Source organism: Eleutherodactylus coqui, chromosome 7 (genome assembly GCF_035609145.1).
Source record: "Eleutherodactylus coqui strain aEleCoq1 chromosome 7, aEleCoq1.hap1, whole genome shotgun sequence".
NCBI lineage: Eukaryota > Metazoa > Chordata > Amphibia > Anura > Eleutherodactylidae > Eleutherodactylus > Eleutherodactylus coqui.
This window is the reverse complement of record NC_089843.1, coordinates 201,048,773-201,060,936: the sequence shown is the minus strand read 5'-3', so window position 1 is coordinate 201,060,936 and position 12,164 is coordinate 201,048,773. Positions and strand designations below refer to the sequence as shown.

The 12,164-nt window shown below is 44.5% G+C and overlaps 1 non-coding gene and 1 pseudogene across 1 annotated transcript; both read left to right on the top strand.

Annotated features, from left to right (window-relative positions):
- Positions 1-1,965: 1,965 nt before the first annotated feature.
- On the top strand, positions 1,966-2,145 carry LOC136574066 (U2 spliceosomal RNA; annotated as a pseudogene).
- Positions 2,146-9,760: 7,615 nt separating this feature from the next.
- LOC136573841 (U2 spliceosomal RNA) lies at positions 9,761-9,950 on the top strand. The gene has a single exon (XR_010786059.1). It is a non-coding gene; the product is annotated as a U2 spliceosomal RNA (small nuclear RNA).
- Positions 9,951-12,164: the final 2,214 nt, after the last annotated feature.

Below are 12,164 nucleotides of genomic sequence, written 5' to 3'. Positions count from 1 at the left end.
GCAAACCGCCTCAAGACCGTAATAAGCAAAGTTGTACACCCCAACCAGGTCTGTGGGGTGCCCGGGAGGGCAATATGGGAGAATCTTAACCTAATCAAAGATTGTATTAGCGACACAAAATCAAGAAGCGGAAAAATGGCAATTTTAACTATCGACTTTGAAAAAGCCTTTGACCGCGTGTCGCATTTTTATCTTTTTAAGGTTTTAGAGAGAATGGGTATACCGGAAGGTTTTTTATTGTCTTTAAAAGCGTTTTACAACAACTGCACGAGTAGAATTTTAGTCAACGGTTTTAGGACACAGGAAGTGCTTTTAAACTCCGGGGTGAAGCAGGGGTGTCCCTTGTCCCCACTACTTTTTATATGCGCATTAGAGCCTCTTTTATGCACCATACGGCGGGACAAGCAGATCCGTGGGATCCCCCTGCCCGGCGGCGGGGGGATCGAGGCTAAAGTAGTGGGGTACATGGACGATGTGGCAATCCTCGGAAGGGACACCCTGTCGATCCAGAAGGCTATTAGACAAATTGAGTTTTATTGCTGCGCCTCGGGTTTTAAAGTCAATTTTAACAAAAGTAGTGTTTTAAACATCGGGGACCTGCCTTTGTCAGATGTCCCCATTCCTGTGTCCGACTCGGTGCAGATTTTAGGAGTCTCCTTCAACGAGGATAACAGAGGTCTTAACAGCTGGGACTTGGTGGCACAAAAAATCAATAAGAAAATCTGTATGTGGAGCATGCGGCAGCTGACCATGGAGGGGAAGGTTTTAATCACCAAATCTGTGATTTTACCGATTTTATTGTACCTCAGTTTAGTGTTTCCCCCTCCTGGCAGAGTTTTTAATAAAATTGTAAAAGCATGCTTCACATTTTTATGGAGCTCCAAGATGGAGAAACTAAGCAGGGAAATCGTGATGAAGCCGAAGGAGATGGGAGGAAAAGATTTCCCTGATTTTAAAGCCTTTTTATATACAAAGTATTTTAGTTTGTGTATTGGTGCTCTTTTTAAAAACCACTATTGGTCCTATTTTATCCGGTATAACACAGGCTATTTTATGAGGAGGAACAATTGGTTCAAGACGGTTTTAAATTCCCCTTACTCTTTTAATCTACCCGGAGAATACAAGATTTTAGAGAAAATAGCGATTTTATATGATTTTACTGGCAAAAGCCCACAAGTTTTAATGAATAGTAAAGTCATTTTAAAGGATATTAAGAAAAGTGGTTTTTATGTTCAAGTAAGTAATTTTAACGAAAGACAAAGCAAGGAAACTTGGACAATGGTTAATTATTATATTTTTAATTCACAGAAAGATCTGGCCTGGAGCTGCGTCCATGACTGTCTTCCATGCCGGGCATTCCAGCATCGTAGAGGTTTGACCAACACTGCCGCGTGCCCAAGACCAGGATGTGCAGGAGAAGAAACAACGACCCACCTGATGTGGACCTGCTACATAACAAAGAGAGTATGGACTAAGATATTGCCGCTACTGATTAAGATAACAGGACTCAAGAGACTAACATTAGATGCCGTCCTGTATGGATGCTTGGAATGCCCCACACGGACTCAGAAAATTATGGCATGGAAGATGGTCAATTCGGTCAAAGCAGCTCTATGGAAATCCAGAAACATTTTAGTTTTTAAACATGAAATTTTAACTGTGAAGGACATTTTAGCCATTACTCTTAATGAGATGCACCAATACTTTTTAGTGGATAAGAAAAATTTCCCGATTTTAGCGAGAAAATGGCTTTTATCAGAATGGAGCTCCATAATATGATGCCACCAAGGGCCCTTTTATGTGATATTAACTTGTTCTGTATTTTTAACATGTATTTTAAGTAGACGAATGTTTTAAATGGTATGTTTTAATGTGTTGTTTAATATGTTTAATGTACTGTTTTTAACAATTGACAAAACGTCTATGTAAATATGTGTTGGACAAATAAAAACGCCCCCCATATGGAGGGCTTGTCAACTTAAAAAAAAAAAATCTGTTCTTATCAGTTTAATATCTGATACGTCCCCTATCTGGGGACCATATATTAAATGGATTTTTAGAACAGGGAGCTGGAAAAAGAGCTTGCTCTGTCCACTCCACGCATTGACCTGGTATTGCAGTACCTCCAGGACCGGTGCACCCCCTTTCCTACAACCGTTTCCAAAAGCAGAAAAACAACACCGACGAGCAAGAGGTGCAGCGCAGCTGTGGCGGCGGCTGCTGCTACCACCACCACCCAAGCACTTTGATTGACACTCAGCCCGTCTGCTCGCAACATTGTATCCACTGAGCAGCTGCGTCTGCCAGAGTGTGCACAGCACAGGTACAACTGGAAGCAAAACAACACACACACCAGTTCATATGGCAGCCGCACTCTATAGTTCGTACCTACCGCTGCGCTAATAGCCAAGTTGGAAACATCGGGCAGGCACAGCGTATCCTGGCAGCCTGCGTCTGTATGCTCCACGTATTCGGGTCATGGGTGTATGTGCAGGGGGCCCGGAGCCCTAGGGGGCCCATAAAGTCTCTCTTCCCCACATTGTAAACCAATGCTATCAATGAAGCTTTATAGTTTGGGGGCCCAGTTCCAGACTTTGTACTGGGGCCCCGCAGCTTCAAGTTACACCTCCGGATCAGGATAATGCTAGGCCATTCCAACCAGCCTGTGTGTGTGACCTGCAGTCGCTGGTAGTCGAAAAGCGGCCGGCCCCGGATGCGCGCTTCAGAGTGGACAGACAGCAGCGGACCCCCAATCACACAGGCCCAAGGCTTGCTATGTAGCACGGAATACCTCATTGGACTGCAGCACTCCACGCGGGCTGAGATACACGCTCCACGTGGGATGGGCAGTATTCGTCCATGAAGATCCAGGCCAACGTTTAGAGATGGAGCAACACTCGGGGAGCAAAGAACTCCAACGAACGGACGTCTACTTTACAAGGATGTATTGCTTTATTCAATGCATGGACACAGAAACAGTTCAACCGCTCGATTACAGACCGCAGTCAATACAGTAAAGAAAGAAATGTGTCTGTTTAATGTAAACTTGCATGGAGCTCGTTTGTCAGCCACTGACTGACTGAATGCTGAAACGTGGTCTAACGTTACATGCACCACCAGGGATAAGGCCTTGCCTATAAGCATTCCCCAGCTGGCAAAAACGGAACCTCCCTGCCTATTCCTCACCATGGAAGAACGGAACCTACCTTTTTTTTTTAAAAAAAGAAAGCCACAGCAGCAGCCAACTCGATTTTGGTAGGCCGCTGTCTCCCCCTTGTGTGCTGCATAAAAAATGCACTCCACTAAAAATAACATTGATCCACGAAATAGAGCGTAGGGAGAGAATGAGGCTTCAAGATGAGCCGTCAGGCTATGATAAATTGTATCACACCTGGGCGATATGGATAGATGCCCGGAGCTCACCCCTATTTACTAGGTGGTTATAGACAGGGACATGTGAGTAACACGTTTAAACCACAATCGTAAAGAGAAACAACAATCCCGGAGCCCGCCCCCCCCCCCTTTTTGTTTTATTTTCTCTTTCTCCCGTGTCATAGATACCTACCATCCCTTACCACTCCCCCCCTTACCCTCCCCTCATTCCCCTGTTTGTAGACCTTATAAAATATCACAGACAAACATGATATAGTTCAACTCGAAATTGATTTATTAAGTTTCATTGTCAAAGTTAATTTTACATTGCTTTGAGATAAGGCAAAAGTTTCCCCCCCTCCATGAAACCAATAAAACCTATATTGAATAAAATAAAAATGATGCAGTTACCGGTAGTTCTGCAGCTTCTTGGTGGAAATAAAGACCATCTCCCGTCTCCCAGCTGCAGCAGAGACTGACTGAAATGGCTGCCAAGCCCGGTATTAATGCTTCTAAATTGATGACATCACAAAGGAGTGACATCATCAGCCTTCCAAACACCTGGCTCAATTGCATACAGTATGTATGTATGTATGTATGTATGCATGTATGTGAGTCTATCTATCTATCTATCTATCTATCTATCTATCTATCTTTATTAATTATGTAGAATATAGATATGGATTATTTCTAAATTACAGATTTTGTAGATATAGATTAAAGATAGATTTAAGATTGTTTGTGTGTGTATGTGTGTGTGTATATAAGTGTGTGTGTGTGTATATATATATAATGTATATATGTAAAAAAAATATAAAATCTGTAGTTATGTATGTATGTATGTATGTATGTATGTATGGCGGGAAAAAAAGGCCTGCTGTATGTTTTTAAGTTCTTCGGATGACCATGCCGCTCTAATATTCTCCTTACTAGGGTCTACTAATGCTGGCCCAGGGGAAGGCAATAAAGCCCTATGGGGCCGAAGCCAATTTCCCTTATTTTAGGTAAAAAGTTTCCATCCGTCCCTACTCGAAATGCGGCTGGCCGAAGAGATCCCTCCAACCGACCGGCCGACGCACCTTCAGAGACAAACTAGTGCTTGCTTCTAGTGTCATCGCCGGCTTAACCCTCGTTTGTAGGGAGCTGACGAGTCCTGCAGCAGCAGGCTCTGCAAGCCTAGGATGCGTGAGCTCGGTGCAAGAGGAAGGACTGAGGGTGTGAGGCTGGGCGCGGTTGAGAAGGCGTGGGGCGGGGCTATGTAAAGTTTTACAAGCTCTCCCCGCTGCCTGGGTGCATTGTGGGTGCGCCCAGAGTGCTGGCTGAGCGTGTTGCCTCAAGCCTTAGAAGTGGAGTTGGGCGGACCGGGCTACAGGTGAAACCCATTTCGGGTTATCGCTTCTCGGCCTTTTGGCTACGATCAAGTGCAGTTGATCTAGCCGGAGGGCTTGGTGATCGTTTTACTGCTTGGCAGTAGTCTTGCTGTGGTTTCCAGGAATCGACAGACGTATTGAAGATGGCCGGTATCCAGAATACTATTCGTTTTATGGTGGACAGTACAAGTGGAACCAAGAACACCGTCGTGTATGTTGTCCGGGACATTATCATGGAGGAAATCGGAGTGCCCAAGGATGAAATCTTTTGTGTCCAGGATTTCCCAAGGATTGGACAATACGACGTCACTTTCTGCGGAGAAACAGTCTGCCTAAACGTGTTTGAGTGGTTGAGGAGCCATAAAGACACCGCACTACTGCAAGGAATAAAGGTAATCCCTTTATTTGGCATTCAAGAAAAGCCCTTAATCTTGCATGTTTATAATCCTTATACGGATAAGGACATGATTGTGAACTTTCTTAAGCGCTACTGTGACGTAGTAAGAGGTGGAGAGAAAATGACCAATATACTTGGGATTTTTAATTCTAAGTACAAATTCTGGGTCAGACTAAGAATGGACGCCAGTAAACTTGGAGGAGTTACGCACCCACCGGCGAACTTCACTATCGCAGGTAACCGGGGATACCTTTATTACCCGGGACAACCCACCTTTTGTAGGAATTGCAACCAGTTTGGACACACTAAAGAGGATTGTTCCAGTGGCCTGGTTTGCAGGAATTGTCAGGAGACTGGACATCATGCCGGCAATTGTCCAAAGCCAAAATGCTGTGATTTGTGTGGTGATGATGACCACATGTGTAGAGACTGCCCTTTGAATTTACCGTCCAGGGGTGCCTGGAAGCCTAAAACCAACATGGCGGCTACCAGTAGTGAGGCTACTACCAGCCGTGTGGCTTCTGCCAGTAATGTGGCTTCCATTAGTGGTGTTACACCTGCTGTTGAAAACGAGGTTGCTACTGTGTTTAAACCTGTGGTGACTGCAGCGGAGAGTCCTGCAAAACCTCCTCAGACAACTGAGAAAGAGAAGTCTGTTGGGTCAAAAAAACCTAAAACTGCAGAGGTGGGAGCTAAAGAGGTGGAGGAGACCATTAAAAGGAAGATTGGGAGTCAGAAGCCGCAGGTTGGGAGTGCTACTCCTGAAGAGCAGGTGGCTGGGGTAATCAGGCAGCTGGAGGAGATCGTTGAGCAAGTGGACAGCCCTATTAACCCTTCAGCGAACATTGAGGAGTTTTCCTCTCCTGAGACAGTCCAGAGTAAGAGGGAGGGGGGAGGTGAGCTAAATGTTTCCAGCGAGGAGGAGTTTGTGGAGGTGGCTGAGAAAAATGCAGCGAAAAAAAGAAGATGCACTAAAAGCAAAGAGACTCTAATGGAGGTCAGCAACCCATTTGAGACTTTGGCGCAGGACCTTGAGTGCTCAGGTGAGAGTGGCGAGGACTGATCAAATGAGCCACCATGAGTCCATATATCACCTGTATTTTGTGGTTTAGCCACTTTAAGTGTGAAGATATATATACAGTATATGACTTTCTTTTTTGCATGAGCTGTGATATGTTGCTATAAGCTTACACCTGAGATATGGTTCTGAATATATGCTCCCAGAATGTGAGGGTTTTTAAATCAAAGGCCAGAAGAGCTGCAATTTTTAGTTTTTTGTGTCAGAAAAAAGCCGATTTGTTTTGCCTTCAGGAGTGCGGCATTAACTCCGATATCAGCCCTTCAGAATGGCCTTATGGTGCTGCTGTGTGGTCTGGGAGCGTATATAATAAGAACGATGGAGTTGGCATACTAATTAACTCCAAAGAGTTGGCGCTACAGAGTAGCGAAGTAATTGAGGCGGGGAGATGCATCTCTGCAGTGCTGCTATATAGAGGTATACAGTTCCGTGTCATTAACGTGTACGCACCTCCAGAAAAACAGGAGAGAAGTGCTCTGTTTGAGAAAATTAAGCTATTTATGCAGGGAAGGATACCCACCGTCCTCATAGGGGACATGAATTGTGACATCTCTAAGAAAGCTTTTGATGTGTCTGCAAAACTTTTATTTGAATTGTGTACTGATTTTCGTTTGAGGGATATCCAGCAGGCGTGTGGCATATCCCCTCACCTTAATACCTACCATGCGGACAGGGGTGGAGTCCACTCCAAGATTGATTTTTGTTTCTTATCAGAGAATGTATCTGCAATAAGTTATGTACAAGAGATGGCGCTATTCTCTGACCACGAATGTTTGTTATGTGGGGTGGAGGTGGGGAACGGTGTTGTGTGGGGGAAGGGAGTCTGGAAGTTGAACCTGAAGCATTTGGAGGGGCAGGATATTAAAAAACAGTATGAAGGTTTGTATAGGAAGTGGAGGGAAAGAAAAGGAGATTTTGTAAATATCCTAGACTGGTGGGACTGGGTAAAGGGGAAAACTAAGGCTTTTTTCAGGTCTGTAGGGTATAAAGTAGCCAGGGAAAGGAAGGCACAATATGTGAGGCTTAGCAATAGGCTGACTTTCCTGATAAAGTTGCGGGACAGCGGGATAGACGTGCAAGAAGATATCCTGAAGTGCAGGAGAGAAATCAATAGTTTCCTGGTGGAGAAGGGAAAGGGGATAATGTACCGCGCCAAGTTGGACAAGATGCTGCATGATGAGACATGCTCGCGGTTTTTCTTTAAAAAAGTGTTCTCAAAAAAACCAACTTTTGAAATAATAGAGAAGGAGACAGGAGGGGAAGTGAGGGGGGAGGAGGTGCATGAAGAGATAGCGTCCTTCTATGAGGACTTGTACAAAGAAAAATGGAGGGATGAAGCCCTGGAGGGTGATGTGCTAAGCATACTTGAGAATAAATTGGGGGAGGCGGAGCAGGCGTCCGTCGCACGTGATATTACTGCTAAAGAGGTGTGGGAGGCGGTCCAGAGTATGGCCACTAATAAAACCCCCGGTATGGATGGGTTACCTATTGAATATTATCGTATGCTGTGGAGTGTGATAGGGAAAGATGTGTGTGAAGTGTGCCAGTACATGTGGGTGAATGTGGATGTAGCTGAAAGTATGCGAGGTGGAGTGGTTGTATTAATCCCTAAAAGGGGCAATCTGAAAAACTTAAAGAATTGGCGTCCGATTACGCTTTTAAATGTGGATTATAAAATTTATGCTAAAATCATTGCAAATCGGATGCGTGCGGTAGTGGAGAGCGTGGTGAGCGAGGACCAGTACTGTGCGGTGCCCGGTAGGAGAGTGCATGAGAGTCTGTGTCTGGTGCGGGATTGTCTGGGAGATTGTAAGGAGCGAAAGAAGAGTGTGTATGTGGTGAGCTTGGACTTTGAAAAAGCGTATGATAGGTTGTCGCATGGGTTCTTGTTCCGAGTGTTGGTGTGCATGGGGTTCCCGGGTATGTTTGTAGAGCGAGTGAGGAGTCTGTATGAAAGGATTTATAGTAGTATGTTAGTGAATGGGAAGGTTGGAAGGAGAGTGAATGTGATGTCTGGTGTGCGTCAGGGGTGTCCGCTGTCGGCCGTGGTTTTCATCTGTGCCATGGAGCCGTTACTATGTCTAATAAGACAGGATAAGATGGTGAGGGGGATCCACATCCCAGGTAGTGACGGCAGAGAGCTGAAGGTATGTGCGTATATGGATGATGTGTGTGTGATGTGTGAGTCTGAGAGTGCAGTGAGGAGAGTGAAGCTGTTAGTGTCTGTGTTTTGTGGTGCGTCTGCGTTCCGTATTAACTGGGATAAAAGTGAGTGCAAGGTGTTTGGTGAGACTGGAGTGAGTGCAGATATAGGTCTAAATAATGTGTCTGGGCCAATTAAAATCTTAGGTATTAAGTTTAACAACAATTTAAAGGGGGAAGAGAGCTGGGAGGAGGCAAGGCAGAAGGTGGAGAACAGGTTAAATTTTTGGAAATTACGCAACCTCACTATGATAGGCAAAATTTTAATAATAAAGAGCGTAATTTTGCCCATTTTTTTATATGTGGCATTAGTCTTTCCTCCGGGATACATGGGTCAGAGGAGGCTGAACAGAGTTATGTTTCTTTTCTTCTGGGGGTCCAAAATGGAACGTCTGAGGAGGGAGGTAGTGTATAAGAGTTGGGAGAGAGGAGGAATGGGCTTTCCAAATTTAGAGATATACTTTGGATGTAACAGTATAGTCTTCCTTTTGAGCATGTTGCAAAAGACAACAAAAGGAGCGTGTATGATGCGGTACCTAGCAGGGAGATGGTTCGTGCGCATGAAATGGTGTGAATATGATTTAAGGAAACCAGTTGCTTTCCAGATCCCCAAGTGGTATGAATGGACGGTATGCTTTGTTGCGAAGTTTGAGTTGGATGATTGTGAAGTGAAGATACTAAAGAATAAGCGAATGGTGAAGCGAATGATTGAGAGTAAGGATGAGGTGTCTGATATTAATTCTGTTAGCAGAGTGAATGTGGAGAGAGTGTGGAAGAAAGTGCGGATTGATGGGATGAGCAATAGGCAGAGTGAGATTGTATGGCAGAGTCTGCATGGTGTGTTACCGGTGCGAGAGTTTCAGCGTGTGAGAGGTTTGGTGAGGAGTGAGAGATGTCCGAGAGAGGGGTGCGGTGGATGTGAGAATGTGGTTCATTTATTTTGGAATTGCAGCCATGCACAGAATGTGCTGCGGAGACTTGGTCCGTTATGTAAGGAAATAACAGGAGTTAATTTCATATCCTTTGAGTTAGTTATGTTTGGTTTAGGTGTGAGAGGCAGTGTGAGAGAGAGACTGTTGTGGTTGTTTATGGCGTGTGTGAAGGAAGTGTTATGGGATGTAAGGAATGTGTATGTGTTCAAGAGGAAGGATGTAAGTGAGAGGGACAGCGTGCGAATGGTGTTGGGGAAATTATACTTCATTTATTTATGGGACAAAAGAAAGGATGGAGTCGATGCGGAGGGAATATGGAAGGTTAAAAAATGGATACAATTAGTTGATTTGTCATGATTTGTAATGTATTTCTGTTGTGTAAATGTGATGGATTTATTATGTTGTGAATAAATAAAAACCTTATGGTTTATCAAAAAAAAAAAAAATCTGTTCTTATCAGTTTAATATCTGATACGTCCCCTATCTGGGGACCATATATTAAATGGATTTTTAGAACAGGGAGCTGGAAAAAGAGCTTGCTCTGTCCACTCCACGCATTGACCTGGTATTGCAGTACCTCCAGGACCGGTGCACCCCCTTTCCTACAACCGTTTCCAAAAGCAGAAAAACAACACCGACGAGCAAGAGGTGCAGCGCAGCTGTGGCGGCGGCTGCTGCTACCACCACCACCCAAGCACTTTGATTGACACTCAGCCCGTCTGCTCGCAACATTGTATCCACTGAGCAGCTGCGTCTGCCAGAGTGTGCACAGCACAGGTACAACTGGAAGCAAAACAACACACACACCAGTTCATATGGCAGCCGCACTCTATAGTTCGTACCTACCGCTGCGCTAATAGCCAAGTTGGAAACATCGGGCAGGCACAGCGTATCCTGGCAGCCTGCGTCTGTATGCTCCACGTATTCGGGTCATGGGTGTATGTGCAGGGGGCCCGGAGCCCTAGGGGGCCCATAAAGTCTCTCTTCCCCACATTGTAAACCAATGCTATCAATGAAGCTTTATAGTTTGGGGGCCCAGTTCCAGACTTTGTACTGGGGCCCCGCAGCTTCAAGTTACACCTCCGGATCAGGATAATGCTAGGCCATTCCAACCAGCCTGTGTGTGTGACCTGCAGTCGCTGGTAGTCGAAAAGCGGCCGGCCCCGGATGCGCGCTTCAGAGTGGACAGACAGCAGCGGACCCCCAATCACACAGGCCCAAGGCTTGCTATGTAGCACGGAATACCTCATTGGACTGCAGCACTCCACGCGGGCTGAGATACACGCTCCACGTGGGATGGGCAGTATTCGTCCATGAAGATCCAGGCCAACGTTTAGAGATGGAGCAACACTCGGGGAGCAAAGAACTCCAACGAACGGACGTCTACTTTACAAGGATGTATTGCTTTATTCAATGCATGGACACAGAAACAGTTCAACCGCTCGATTACAGACCGCAGTCAATACAGTAAAGAAAGAAATGTGTCTGTTTAATGTAAACTTGCATGGAGCTCGTTTCTCAGCCACTGACTGACTGAATGCTGAAACGTGGTCTAACGTTACATGCACCACCAGGGATAAGGCCTTACCTATAAGCATTCCCCAGCTGGCAAAAACGGAACCTCCCTGCCTATTCCTCACCATGGAAGAACGGAACCTACCTTTTTTTTTTAAAAAAAGAAAGCCACAGCAGCAGCCAACTCGATTTTGGTAGGCCGCTGTCTCCCCCTTGTGTGCTGCATAAAAAATGCACTCCACTAAAAATAACATTGATCCACGAAATAGAGCGTAGGGAGAGAATGAGGCTTCAAGATGAGCCGTCAGGCTATGATAAATTGTATCACACCTGGGCGATATGGATAGATGCCCGGAGCTCACCCCTATTTACTAGGTGGTTACAGACAGGGACATGTGAGTAACACGTTTAAACCACAATCGTAAAGAGAAACAACAATTCCGGAGCCCGCCCCCCCCCTTTTTGTTTTATTTTCTCTTTCTCCCGTGTCATAGATACCTACCATCCCTTACCACTCCCCCCCTTACCCTCCCCTCATTCCCCTGTTTGTAGACCTTATAAAATATCACAGACAAACATGATATAGTTCAACTCGAAATTGATTTATTAAGTTTCATTGTCAAAGTTAATTTTACATTGCTTTGAGATAAGGCAAAAGTTTCCCCCCCTCCATGAAACCAATAAAACCTATATTGAATAAAATAAAAATGATGCAGTTACCGGTAGTTCTGCAGCTTCTTGGTGGAAATAAAGACCATCTCCCGTCTCCCAGCTGCAGCAGAGACTGACTGAAATGGCTGCCAAGCCCGGTATTAATGCTTCTAAATTGATGACATCACAAAGGAGTGACATCATCAGCCTTCCAAACACCTGGCTCAATTGCATACAGTATGTATGTATGTATGTATGTATGCATGTATGTGAGTCTATCTATCTATCTATCTATCTATCTATCTTTATTAATTATGTAGAATATAGATATGGATTATTTCTAAATTACAGATTTTGTAGATATAGATTAAAGATAGATTTAAGATTGTTTGTGTGTGTATGTGTGTGTGTATATAAGTGTGTGTGTATATAAGTGTGTGTGTGTGTTTATATATATATATATATATATATATATATATATATATAGTGTGTGTATATATATATAATGTATATATGTAAAAAAAATATAAAATCTGTAGTTATGTATGTATGTATGTATGTATGTATGTATGGCGGGAAAAAAAGGCCTGCTGTATGTTTTTAAGTTCTTCGGATGACCATGCCGCTCTAATATTCTCCTTACTAGG